The sequence below is a fragment of the Otolemur garnettii genome, unplaced genomic scaffold, assembly GCF_000181295.1.
Source record: "Otolemur garnettii isolate 467f Iridium unplaced genomic scaffold, OtoGar3 scaffold00247, whole genome shotgun sequence".
Lineage (NCBI taxonomy): Eukaryota > Metazoa > Chordata > Mammalia > Primates > Galagidae > Otolemur > Otolemur garnettii.
The window spans coordinates 412,302-427,800 of NW_003852642.1; positions in this window are offsets into that span (position 1 = coordinate 412,302).

Here is a 15,499-nt window from a genome sequence, read left to right on the forward strand (position 1 = left end):
AACAAAATGGAGGAAAGGAGGGTATTAGAATTTCAAATTATTCAAAAGCTTTCTCAAGAATTCAATGATTTCAAAGATAAAATGACCAAAGATTACGAGACACTGAGGCAAGAGGTTGCAGCCATTAAAGATCTGAAAAATATGGTAGAAACTCTCTGTAATAGAATGGAACAGGCAGAATAAAGGAGCTCTGACACTGAAGACAAAGCTTTTTAACACACCTAAGCACTCAAAGATGAAGAGAAATAAAGAGCAAAAATGGATCACTCTCTCTGAGAGCTCCAGGATAATTCCAAGAAAACAAATATTCAGTTTATAGGAATCCCTGAAGGTGATGAAGTTGCTTCACAAAACGCAGAGGCTCTTCTTCATGAAATTATGAAGGAGAACTTTCCAGACATGACAAGAGATTCTGAAATTCAGATAGCAGACAGTTTTACAACATCAGCATAACTCAATCCAAACAAGACATCTCCCAGGCATGTCATAATTAACTTCACTAAAGTTAATATGAAAGAGAAAATTCTGAAAGCAGCTAGATGTAAGAAAACCATAACCTACAAGGGGAAGAATATTAGAATGACTGCAGATCTCTCTGCTGAAATCTTTCAGGCTAGAAGAGGGTGGTCAGTAACATTTAACCTCCTAAAACAAAATAACTTTCAACCTAGGATCCTGTATTCAGCTAAACTGAGTTTCATTTATGATGGAGAAATTAAATACTTTAATGACATTCACATGCTGAAGAAATTTACTATAACTAAACTGGCCCTCCAGGATATTCTCAGACCTATCCTCCATAAAAACCAGCACAATCTTCCACCACGTAAGTAAACTCACACAGAAAATTTTGATCAAATTCCAATTTCCAGAGTGGCAAAAGGATTAAAGATGTCCACTGGACTTTTGAAAAACTTGATACCCAAAATTATACCAGGTTTATCAGTATTCTCAATCAATGTGAGTGACTTAAATTGCTCTCTAAAAAGGCACAAGCTGGCTAACTGGATACAAAAAGCCAGATAATTTCTGCATTCAAGAATCCCACCTTATCCTAAAAGACAACTATAGACTCAGGGTGAAGGGATGGTCATCTATATTCCAGGCAAATGGAAAGCAGAAAAAAACAGGGTTTGCAATTTTATTCACAGATACACTAAGCTTTAAACCAACAAAGGTAAGCAAGGACAAGGATGGTCACTTTATATTTGTTAAGGGTAATACTCAATATGATGTGATCTCAATTATGAATATTTATGTACCCAACCAGAATGCACCTCAATTTATAAGAGATACTCTAATAGGCATGAGCAATTTGATTTCTCCCAGCTCCATCATAGTCAGAGATTTTAATACTCCTTTGCCAGTGTTGGATAGATCCTCCAACAAGAAGCTTAGCAAAGAAATTTTTAGATTTAAACTTAACCATTTAGCATTTGGATTAAATGGACATCTACAGAATACTTCATTCTACCAAAACTGAATACACATTTTTCTCATTACCCCATAGAACATACTCCAAAATTGACCACATTTTAGGTCACAAGTCTAACCTCAGAAAATTTAAAAGAATAGAAATTATTCTTTGCATCTTCTCAGACCATCATGGAATAAAAGTTGAACTCAGCAACAACAGGAATCTGCACACTCATACAAAAACATGGAAGCTAAACAACTTTATGTTGAATGACAAGTGGGTCAGAACAAGATAAAGAAGGAAATTGTCAAATTTATGGTACAAAATGATAATGAAGATATGAGTTATCAGAACCTCTGGGATACTGCATAGGAAGTCGTAAGAGGGAAATTTATAGCACTGCAAGCCTTCCTTAAGAAAACGGAAAGAGAGGAAGTTAAGAACTTAATGAGACATCTCAAGCAACTGGAAAAGGAAGAGGACTTCAATATCAAACCCAGCAAAAGAAAAGAAATAACCAAAATCAGAGCAGAATTAAATGAAATTGAAAACCAAAGAATTATACCGCAGATCAATGAATCAAAAAGTTGGTTTTTCGAAAAGGTCAATAAGATAGATAAACTTTTGGCCAACTTAACCAAGAAAAAAAAGACTAAAATCTCTAATTCTATCAATCAGAAATGGTAAAGAAGAAATAACAGCAGAACCCTCAGAAATTAAAAAAATCCTTAATGAATATTACAAGAAATTCTATTCTCAGAAATATGAAAATCTAAAGGAAATTGACCAATACTTGGAAGCATACCACCTTCCAAGACTTAGCCAGAATCAAGTGGAAATGTTGAACAAGCCTATATTAATTTCTGAAGTAGCACCTACTATACAAAGTCTCTCTAAAAAGAAAAGCTCAGGACCAGATGGCTTCACATCAGAATTCTATCAAACCTTTAAAGAAGAACTAGTACCTATATTACTTAACCTCTTCCAAAATATAGAAAAAGAATGAATAGTACTCAATACATTCTATGAAGCAAACATCACCTTGATCCCCAAACCAGGAAAAGACCCAACAAGCAAGGAAAATTACAGACCAATATCACTAATGAATATTGATGTGAAAATCTTCAATAATATCCTAACCAACAGAATCCAGTAACACATCAAACAAATTATACACCACGACCAAGTGGATTTTATCCCAGCATCTCAAGGCTGGTTCAGCATATGTAAATCTATCAATGTAATTCATCACGTAAAGAAATTAATAAATGAAGACCATATGATTTTCTCAATTGATGCAGAAAAGCTTTTGATAATATTCAGCATTCCTTCATGATCAGAATACTTAAGAAAATTGTCACAGAAGGGACATTTCTAGAATAGATAGAGGCCATCTATAGCAAACCCAAAGCCAATATTGTACTGAATGGAGTTAAATTGAAATTATTTCCACTCAGCTCAGGAACCAGGCAAGGATGTCCATTGTCTCCATTACTCTCTAACATTGTAATGGAAGATTTAGCCATCACAATTAGGGAAGAAAAGGCAATCAACGATATCCATATAGGATCAGAAGAGATTAAACTTTCACTCTTTGCAGATGAAATGATTGTATACCTGGACAACACCAGGGATTCTAATACAAAACTCTTAGAAGTGATCAAAGAATACAGCAGCATCTCAGGTTATAAAATAAACACTCATAAATCGGTAGCCTTTATATATACCAACAACTGTTAAGCTGAAAAAATAGTCAAGAACTCTCTTCCATTTACAGTAGTGACAAAGAAGATGACATATCTGGGAGTTTACCTAATAAAGGATGTGAAAGATCTCTATAAAAGAGAACTATGAAACTCTAAGAAAATAAATAGCTGAAAATGTTAACAAATGGAAAAACATACCATGCTCATGGCTGGGAAGAATTAACATTTTAAAAATGACCATACTACCCAAAGAAATATATAATTTTAATGCAATCCCTATGAAAGTTGACTGTCACACTTTAAAGATCTTGAAAAAATAATACTTTATTTTATATAGAATCATAAAAAACCTTGAATAGCCAAGACATTACTCAGAAATAAAAACAAAGCAGGAAGAATCATGCTACCAGACATCAGACTATATTATATATCCATAGTGATAAAAACAGCATGGTATTGGCACAAAAACAGAGAGGTAGATGTATGGAACAGAATAGAGAACCAAGAGATGAACCCAGCTACTTACCATTATATGATTTTTGACACCAATTAAAAACATTGAGTGGGGAAAAGATTCCCTACTTAACAAATGGTGCCAGGCAAACTGGCTGGTGACCAGCAGAAGACTGAAACTGGATTCACACCTATCAACACTAAGATATACTCTCACTAGATTAAAGATTTAAATTTAAGACATGAAACTATAAAAATACTAGAAGAAAGTGTAAGGAAAACACTTGAAGAAATTGGCCTGGGTGAATATTTTATGAAGAGGACCCCTAGGCAATTGAAGCAACATCAAAAATACACTACTGGGACCTCATTAAAATTAAAAAGCTTCTGAATGGCCAGGAACACAGTAAATAAAGCAAACAGCCCTCAGAATGGGAGAAGATATTTGCTAGTTATGTCTCCGACAAAGGCTTAATAACCAGAATCCACAGAGAACTCAAACATATTAGCAAGAAGAGAGCAAGTGATACCATCTCAGGGTGGGCAAGGAACTTGAAGAGAAACTTCTCTGAAAAAGACAGGCCCATGGCCTACAGATATATGAAAAAATGTTCACCACCCTTAATCAGCAGAGAAATGCAAATCAAAACTACTTTGAGGTATCATCTAACACCTGTTAAGATTAGCCCATATCACAAAATCACAGATGCTGGCATGGTTGTGGAGAAAGGGGAACACTTGTACACTGCTGGTGGGATTGCAAACTAATATGTTCCTTTTGGAAAGACATCTGGAGAACACTTAAAGAACTAAAAATAGACCTGCCATTTAATCCTATAATTTCTCTACTAGGTATATATCCAGAAGACCAAAAATCACACTACAATAAAGATATTTGTATCAGAATCATTGTGGCCTAATTCATAATTTCTAGGTCATGGAAGAAGTCCAAGTGCCCATTGACACACGAATGGATCAATAAATTGTGGTATATGTATACCATGGAATACTATGCAGCCATAAAGAAAGATGGATACTTTATCTCCTTCATGCTTACATGGATGGAGCTGGAAAATATTCTTCTTAGCAAAGTATCTGTAGAATGGAAGAAAAAGCATCCACTGTACTCAGCCCTACTATGAAACTAATTTATAGCTTTCATAGGAAAATTATAACCCAATTTTAGCCGAAGAATATGGGGAAAGGGGAGAGGGAGGGGAGGGGAGGGGGGAGGCCGGGTGGAGGGAGGGTGATTGGTGGGATTACGCCTATGGTTTTCCCTATAAGGGTACATGTGAATTTCTCTAAATGTGGAGTATAAATGTCTTAACATAATAACTAAGAAAATGACATGAAGGCTATGTTAACCAGTTAGATGAATGTATTTCAGTTTGTATATAAGAATAGCACTCTGTACCCCATGATAACATTAATATACACAGATATGATTTAATAAAAAAATAAAGGAAATAACTGTCAACTAAGAAATTAAAGGAAAAAAGGTTTACACCTTAAAGCTAGACTATAACTAAGAAAAGGGAAGACTAGAGGCCTATTCCCAGAAGATGGAACAGATCTCCAAGACCTGGTGGTGCCAACGAATACTGCAGTGTAAAACAGCAGTGGCTTGATTCACAAACACCAAGTCTAATTTTGACTCCAGAGAACACTTTAGCTTCATAATTTATCAGCATTATTTATTCTTCTAGTGGACATTTGCACGTAGAAATGAAAATTTGTATATTCATATATGCAATGTAAAAATATAATTTTGCAACAATAGAGCACAAAATGTAGACATATCTGTACCTTACATTTTAATCAATACCATTGATACCATTGCATGCCAGTATATGTATATGAAGATTTATGCTATTTAAATTTTCTGATATTTTAACAATGCTGCAGTGAAAATCGATACAAGTTTGTGTATATGTATATACAGTATATGTGTGTGAATGTCTACACATATTACAGAAATTGATCTAAGTATTTCTGTAAGATAATTTTTCAGTAAAATCACAGAATCAAAAGACCTGAAAATGTTCAATATGAATAGATATAAATTCTCCTTCAGAAATGTTTATTCTCACCAATAATGTAGTAGAATGCTTTCTTCTTTCTATAATTTATTTTTCTTCTTTATCTACATTTCTTACTTTACAATTTTATTATTTTTAACTTTATTATCTTATGTGTATGCTTTTAATACTATAACATAATTCAGAAAATTTTTCAGCAAGCATTTAAACTACTAGAAAATATACAGTAATGGTTACTTTTTATTTAAGTAGAGTCATGAATACATTCATTTCAAAATGATAAGGATAATTATTATCCATCTTTTATAGTGAGTCACTTGGCCAAGGGAACAGATTTAATATGTGGTTTAGCTTGAATTTGAATTCCAGGAGAGTTGATTCTGTGAATGATTTTTCTTTCTCAATACTATTTGTATATGTGTACATATATATCATTTACGTTATATACAGAGGGTAGAAAAATGCATACACATTTTAACAAAGGAAAAACTGTATTAAAATTGTAATACTCAAGTCATGCTTGACTTCTGCACTTAAAAGAGATTCAACATACATTATATAAGATAACCAATGTGATTGGTATGTATTGAGTATTACAATTTTAATACAGTATTTTCCTTTCTTGAAATATGTATATATATTTTAGGCTGTGTGTGTGTGTGTATGAATTGTGATTTTTTCCTAATGAACTCTTGAGTGCCTAGATGGCCTGTGAAACTCAGCATTTAAATAGACAAGTAGGCTTATCATTGAAGGACTTTAAAACAACTCTTTAATACAAATGTCTTCCTAGTTCCTTTCTCTTTAGGTAAAACTAAGGTCTAGCGAGTGGAAGTACAACTAACTTCAGTAGAATTTTTCAGAGTATAATATTGTCATTTTAAAAATGAAGTTCTAGAGTAACAACCAGCATCACCACTACTGCCCTTGGTACCATCACCATCACTACAGACATCCCTGTAAATAGATCCACTTGCACCTAAATTAAGCAGTAATGTTTAGAAACATAGAGAAATATAAAACTTGAGCTCCTCTTCTTCTTTATTTTCTATTATCATTTTAGACAGAGTCTCATTCTGTTGTCCCCGCTAGAGTGCCAGGGTATTAGCCTAATTACAGTAACCTCAAACTCCTGGGTTGAAGTGATATGCCTGCTTTAACTTCTCAAGAAGCTGGGACTCAAAGTGCCCACCACCACACTTGGAAAAAATTTTCCATTTTTAGTAGGGGTCTCACTCTTGCTTAGGCTGATCTCAAACTATTGAGCTCAAAAAATCCTAGTGCCTTGGCCTCCCAGAGTTCTAGGTGTGACCCATGGTGTCCAAATTAAGAACTGAGCTCCTTCTTAAATAAAAATAATTAACCTAATATAGTATTGATAAAATACACACATTTTCCCCTTAATCAGTGGTTAAAGGCCAAGAATAGGGAAAAAAGGAAAGAGAGAGTCTTGGGAGAAAAAAGAGGGACAAAAACAGAGAGAAAGAGAAAAGGAAAGAAAAATGAGAGGATTGTGGGAGAGACAGATACACAGTCAAAGGCAGAGAGAGGGGAGAGAGGGGAAAGTAGGGGAGGGAGGGATGAAGAAAGAATAGGAGAAAAACAGTTTAAAGTGAAATTGGAAAAAAGGGCATCAGAGAAGCAATTTCCTGGTAACTGTACTCATTTCCAGATATGTTCTCTACTCCTTTTCTTGCTGCCTATAAGCACTCTTTAGAAATCAGAAAATATAATTTTAATTACCAAATTTAATTTCTTAGAGGTTGGGTTGCTTAATTTTTAAAATAGTTGCTCTAAAAACTACAGAAGTACAAGCAAAATAACTTGGTCCTACTCAAGTTAGAAGTCATACAAAACCTAATTCATAACTCAAAGTTCCTTGCTCAGTGAATACATATTACTTACAAATAAAGCAAACAGGTGTTGGGTATAAATTATTAACATACTTTGGGAGACATGCTTTTAGATATACATGTTATTATTCCATAAAATAAATTCAGTTACTGATTTTATATTTTGAACATCATTTATTTGCTATATAGAATTATAGCTTAAATCTACATACTACTTACCCAAATAATAAGGTGATTCCTACAGCTTCGTCTTTAAAATTGTTTAAAAATGGACAGTTGTATAAAGATTCTAAGGTTATCTGAGGTATAACCTGAGATCTTACCACACCCAATTCACATGAGCTAACTTCTTCAGAGAGCCCAGGAGACAGGAGAAAGTATTTCAACTTGAGTTACTTCCTATGGAGGTAAGCTGCCCAGATAGAAATGGGGGAACATTTATCCAGTTATTGATTTATGGTCACATTTGTTGAACTAGGATTTCTATGATTTGTAAAGGAAAGTTTAAAGCAGAAGCCTTAAGAATCTATGAGATTAATGAGGAACTAACCTTTCTGAGCCACCAAGGAATTTATGATTAAGAACAATCTCCAATTAAGAAAATTGCTGAAGAGGTAGCAAAGAGGGGCATTTACCAAATCATTTCATATACCTTTCTAAATTTCAGTTGTTTAAAAATGGACAGTTGTATAAAGAGTCTAAGGTTATCTGAGGTATAACCTGAGATCTTGCCACACCCAATTCACACGAAGTAACTTCTTCAGAGAGCCCAGGAGACAAGAGAAATTATTTCAACTTGAGTTTCTAGCTATGGAGGTAAGCTGCCCAGATAGAAATGGGGGAACATTCATCCAATTATTAGTTTGTGGTCACATTTGTTGAACTAGGATTTCTATGGTTTGCAAAGGAAACTTTAAAGCAGAAGCCTTAAGAGTCTATGAGACTAATGAGGAACTAACTCTTCTGAGCCACCAAGGAATTTATGATTAAGAACAATCTCCAATTAAGAACCATTCCTGAAGAGGTAGCAAAGAGGGGTGTTTACCAAATCATTTCATATACCTTTTAAATTTCCAGTTGGCTGTATTTTTAGATGAGTGTAGAAACAGTTTTTGTTTAGCTTCTGAGGAGATTAGTCATGAGTATATGGTTCCCACTGACTGACTGACCTGGGTCATGAGGGTGTGGAGGGTCCATTTGAGGTGCTGTGATATGGCCAGGCTTGCATCAACCCAGGTGCATGCATCCCTTGAGGCTGGTCCTCCACTGTGGCAGTGCTAATCCCTGATCTGATAAATTCCCGTCTACCTACTTTAACAATAGTGTGTTCTCAGGGGCAAGAACCTCCCTGGGGCCAGACCAGCATACTGCCCCAGGTGCAGAAATCTAGAACACAGTATTAACCATTTAATCATTAGTTTTTGCACCATGATCTGTGCCTGAACCACAGGAAGGCCACAGTCTCACAGTAACTACAACATAGGGACTAGAAATAAGCCCATATTTGAGTACTATTTAATAAATTAGGGAAGTCTTTATGCTTCAAAGAAATTGTTTCTACTTCAGGACATGAGGCTATTTTAGTGTTCAAGAAATTTTAGTGCAAATATGTATGATATAGATCAAGAGACTAAATATTGACATTTTAAAATTGAGCCCAGGTCAAAAAGTGAGCCCACGTTGTCAGTGAATTACAAATTTATCCAGGTAACTAAAACAAAACTAACAAATTAGAAAATTCTTTGAATTAATCTTTTCTTCATAATGTGGAGGTCATTAGTTCTCTTCATAAAACTTTCACCTGGCTTCTTTTTCTGGCACATAGATTCTATTTTCTGGACCTTTTGTGGAACTAAATATTTGGCATGTCCTGCAATACAGTCCCGTCGACTGCATCCCTAGGAGACAAATTAAAAAATGTTCATAGTTCCACTGCTCATAGTAGTCCAATACTCATTGACAGGACAGTGAAAAATCACATTTTGAAATGATCACACAACAGAATATGATATAGTAGTGAAAATTATTCTATAGCTACATTGAACAACTCATACACAATTTAGTAACTTCATGTAGAGTGCAAAAAGGAAAATAAATTCCTAAGACTCTGAATACAGTGAGATAAATTTATAATTCCAAACCAGGTAAAAAAGAAGTATATATGTGATAAAAATATTTAATTTTAGGAAACAATATAATTATACATTCAAATATCAGGATACTGGTTACTTTTACTCTCAAGCAGGGGGACAGATAGGAAAGGGATTAAACTAGATTTAATCATTGATGATATTTAAATTTGGGGAACAAGTAATAAGTTTACAGTACTTGTTGTGCTATTTAAGTAAATGTATCAAAACAATAATATAAAATAAATATAATAAAGTAGTTTGGAAATAGATGAATTCTGTAGTTGAAAGTTTACTACCAGAGCTGTTTCTTCTTCTAACCTGTTGACTCAGTTTCCTTTGGTGTTGGTTCCATTTCGATCAGGTTCTCTCAACTCATGACCCATCTATAGGTACAAGTTCTGGGCCTCTCCTTTTGGCATTCTATTAGAAAAAAATGAATTATTTTTCCCCAAAACCCAAAGAAAATTATGGATCTTGCATCTCATTTGCTACTAGATTGCTTGACTTGATCCTTTTATCTTTCTAGGTACATTTTCTGGTTGGCCTAGTGGGGTCATATTTCTGTTCTTGGGAGATAACACTACCCAAACTTCCAGATTAAATATGAACAAGTGGTGTTTTTTTAGAGGACAATTGTTTAGTTATTCAAGAAGGAAAATGGGCACAGACAATCAAGGGCCCCATGGAGACAGTTTGTACAACTGACTCATCTCCAGCCATTATTATCCAGCAAGCTGTAGGTATCTACAGAGGTGTTTAAATGTTGTGCAGCCAGACAACAAATGTCCTGCAAAGGTTAAAGACATCCTTGTTATTGATACCACATTGCACACAGCTTCATGAAAAACATCACACATCCTAGGATGGGAACAAGCTAACATTGTCAATGTCCCATATGATGTCTTCCAGAGCTGCTGATTGTGCTAGGAAATCATATCTTTGGAAGAGATTCCTGCAAGGATATTTATTGGGTACCAACATCAGACTTCACTATTATTTGCTGCCCCCTAAAATAATGGTCAGTTGAGAAAGAACCAGAAGAGATTCATTCCTATTTTGCTTATCATTACAGAGGTATTTTTTCAAAAAAGTTGATTCTAAATTGTTGCTCAAGTTCTCTTTCAATTTGGTTTCATTAGTTTCATTCTTTTATTCACTTACTAAATGATTAATTATTAATTATATACTATATTGTTCTCCACCATATCTATAATACTAAGTATTTATCAAAAAGACAGTTATAATCCAATCCCTACCTTCAATAAATGCTTACAGTTGATAGAACTTGCTAAGAGCTGGAGAAAGAAAGAATTTTCACCTTGTTTCTGTTGTACAAATTTCTTCTATTTTGAGGTTCTCTAGTTATTAGTCATTTCAGTCAGGACTTGGATATGTGTGAGTTTCAGACACTAGGGCTTATGTGGTCTTTTCAGGCAGAAAACTTGCCCATTCCTTATGCAGTTCATCATTCTAGGATTCTTTTCCATGTTGATGTAACTCCATATTTTGTTCATTGATCATTTCTCCAATCTCTCTACCTGTTTTCTTTGAGTGCTCACATAAAATCTCATTATTTAAATAGTCACTCACAAATAATCATTTCAAAATTGAATTCTATAAAATCAACTTCAAATTCATACTTTTAAAACATTAAATAGTTTACTGAAAAATTTCACTTGTTTATCCATGGCGATTAAAGTAAAATGTGTCTTCATTGCCTTACTATTAACTCTTCTCTTTATTTTATATACTGATTTATTGATTGATTGATTGATTGATTTTTTTATTGTTGGGGATTCTTTGAGGGTACAAGAAACCAGGTTGCACTGATTGTGTCTGTTAGGTAAAGTCCCTCTTACAATCATGTCTTGCCCTCAAAAGGTGTGGCACACACCAAGACCCCACACCCTCCTTCCTTCTCTCTCTCTGCTCTCCCCTTCCCCCACCCTTACTCTGTCATTAATTGTCCTCATATCAAAATTGAATACATAGGATTCATGCTTCTCCATTCTTGTGATGCTTTACTAACAATAATGTGTTCTACTTCCATCCAGGTTAATACAAAGTCTGTAGAATCTTCATTTTTTTAATGGCTGAATAGTAAGTATTCCATAGTGTACATATACCACAGATTGTTAATCCGTTCATGCATTGGTGGGCATTTAGGCTATTTCTACATTTTGGCACTTGTAAATTGAGCTGCAAGAAACAATCTAGTGCAAGTGTCCTTATGATAAAAGGATTTATTTTTCTTCTGGGTAGATGCCCAGTACTGGTATTGCAGGATCAAATGAGAGGACAGCTTGAGTTCTTTGAGGGTTCTCCATACTTCCTTCCAAAAAGGTTGTATTAGTTTGCAGTCCCACCAGCGGTGTAAAAGTGTTCCCTTCTCTCCACATCCATGCCAGCATTTGCAGTTTTGAGATTTTTTTTCTTTTTCCCCATTCAAATTTCCTTTATTATTTCTTATAGTATAACTGTGTTTATTAACGCAATCATGGGGTACAGTGTGCTGTTTCACATACATTTTTAAATACTCTCATCAAACTGGTTAACATAACCTTCATGTCATTTTCTTAGTTATTGAGTCAAGACATTCATACTCTGCTTTTAGAAAGATTCACTTGTACCCTTGTAAGATAAATCATAGAGGTGACCCCACCCATCACCCTCCCTTGCCCCATACAACCCCCTCATCTCCCCTCTCCCACCCCCTTCCCACATTCTAAGGCTATAATTAGGTTATGACATTCCTATGAAAGCTATGAGTCAGTTTCAAAACAGGGCTGTGTACATTGGATACTTTTTCTTCCATACTTGAGATACTTTGCTAAGAAGAACATTTTCCAATATCATCAATATAAACATGAAGGAGCTAAAGTCTCCATCTTTCTTTAGGGCTGTATAGTATTCCATGGTGCACATATACCACAATTTATTGATACATTTGTGGGTCAATGGGCATTTGGGCTTCTTCCATGACCTAGCAATTACAACAAAGATGTTTGTATCAGAATGTTTATTGCAGTTTTGAGATTTTGTGATGTGAGCCATTCTCGCTGGGATAAGATTGTATCTCAGGGTGATTTTGATTTGCATTTCTCTAATAATTAGGGATGATGAGCATTTTTTCATATGTTTGTTAGCCATTCATCCGTCTTCTTTAGAGAAGGTTCTATTCATGTCTCTTGCCCATTGATATATGCATTGTTGGCTTTTTTTATGTGGATTAATCTGTGTTCTCTATAGATCCTAGTTATCAAGCTTTTGTCTGATTCGAAATATGCAAATAGTCTTTCCCATTGTGTAGGTTGTTTATTTTCTTTGGTTGTTGTCTCCCTAGTTGTACAGAAGCTTTTCAGTCTAATTAAGTCCCCTTTGGTTATTTTTGTTGTTGTTGCAATTGCCATGGCAGTATTCTTCATGAAGTCTTTCCCCAGACTGATATCTTCCAGTGTTTTTCTTATGCTTTCTTTGAGGACTTTTATTGTTTCTTGCCTTTGATTTAAGTCCTTTATTTATCTTGAATCAATTTTTCTGAGTGGAGAAAGATGTGGATCCAGTTTCAGTCTTTCACATGTGGATACCCAGTACTCCTAGCACCATTTATTGATTTGAGAATATTTCCCCCAAAGTATGTTTTTGCTTGGTTTATCCAAGATTACGTGGTTATAAGATATTAGTTTCATTTCCTGGTTTTCTATTTGATTCCAAATGTCTATGTCTCTATTTTTGTGCCAGTACCATGCTGTCTTGACCACAGATACTATAATCTGGTATGCTGATGCCCTTGACTTTTATTTTTTATTACTAAGAACTGCTTTAGCTATATGGGTTTTTTTATGGTTCCATAAAAAATGCAGAATTATTTTTTATAAGTCTTGAAAGTACGATGTTGGTATTTTAATAGGGATGGCATTGAATCAGTAGATTGCTTTGGGAAATACAGACATTTTAACAGTGTTGATTCTTCCCAGCCATGAGCATGGTACGTTCTTCCATTTGTTAATATCCTCTGCTATTTCCTTTCTTAGGATTTCATAATTTTCTTTATGGAGGTCCTATAAAGGTCTTTTGTTAGGTATATTCCTAGGTATTTCATTTTCTTTGAAGGTATGGTGAAGGGAGTTGTGTCCTTAATTAGCCTCTCATCTTTACTGTTATTGCCTTGTACAAAGCTACTGACTTGTGGACATTGATTTGATATCCTGGGACATCACTGTATTTTTTGATGACTTCCAGGAGTCTTGTGGTTGAGTCTTTGGGGGTTCTCTAAGTATAAGATCGTATCGTCAACAAAAAAGGAGAGTTTGATCTCCTCTGCTCCCATTTGGATGTCCTTTATTTTCTTGTCTTGCCTAATTGTATTGGGTAGAACTTCCAGCTCTATGTTGAATAGTAATGGTGACAGAGGACAACCTTGTCTGGTTCCAGTTCTAAGAGGAGAAGCTTTCAGTTTTACTCCATTCAGTAAAATATTAGCTGTGGGTTTGTCATAGATACTTTCGATCAGTTTCAGAAATGTGCCACCTATGCCTATACTCTTCAGTGTTCTAATTGGAAAAAGATGCTGGATTTTATCAAATGCTTTTTCTGCACCTATTGAGAGGATCATATGGTCTTTGTTTCTGCTTCTGTTAATACAGTGATAACGTTTATGGACTTGCATATGCTAAACCAGCCTTGCATTCCTGGGATGAAACCTACTTGATCATGATGTATGACTTTTTTGATGATAAGGTGTAATGACGTATTGGCTAGGATTTTGTTAAGAATTTTTGCATCTATATTCATTAGTGAAATTGATCTGAAATTCTCCTTTTTAATTGGGTCTTTTCCTGGTTTTGGTATTGGGGTGATGTTTGCTTCATAGAACATATGAGGGAAGATTCCTTCCTCCTCAATTTTTTAGAATAATTTCTGCAGCACGGGAATAAGCTCTTCCTTTAAGGTTTGATAAAATTCTGTTGTGAAGCCATCTGGACTTCACATTTTTTTTCAGAAGATTTTTTATTGTTTCTTTGTTTTGAGTGCTTGAATTGCTCTGTTTACAAGGTCTATTTCTTCCTGGCTAAGTCTATGGAGAGGGGATGATTCCAAATATTGATCCATTTCCTTCACATTGTCAAATTTCTGGGCATAGTGTTTCTGGTAGTATTCAGAGATGATCTCTTGTATCTCTGTGGCATCAGTTGTTATTGCCCCTTTATCATTTCTGATTGAGGGTGCTAGAGATTTTAATTTTCTGTGTCTAGTTAGTCTGGCCAAAGGTATATCTATTTTATTTGTTTTTTTTACAAAACCAACTCTTTGTTTCATTAATTTTCTGAATGATTCTTTTGTTTCCAATTTCATTGATCTCTGATTTAATTTTGGATATTTCTTGTCTTCTGCTGGGTTTAGCCTTCCAGGGTTTAGGCTTAGATTGTTCCTTTTTTTCCAATTCCATAAGATGGCTTGTGAGTTTGTTGATGTGCTCTCTTTCTGTTTTGTGAATGTAGGCATCTAAAGTAATAAATTTTCCTCTCAGAACTGTTTTTGCAGTATCCCACAGGATTTGGTAGCTTGTGTCTTCATTATTGTTGTGCTCAAGGAAGTTAATAATTTCCTCTTTTATTTCTTCCTGTATCCAATTGTCATTCAACAGAAGTTTGTTTAATTTCCATGCCTTTGTGTGGGATTGAATGTTTTTGTTTGAGTCGAGTTCCAATTTTAGTGCCTTGTGGTCTGAGAAGATACAAGATAAAATTTCAATTCTTTTGATTCTGTTGAGGTTTGTTTTGTGTCCTAGGATATGATTAATTTTGGAGACTGTTCCATGAGGCAATGAGAAAAATTAATATTCTTTATCTTTGGGATGGAGTGTTCTATATATGTCTATCAAACACAGTTGTTC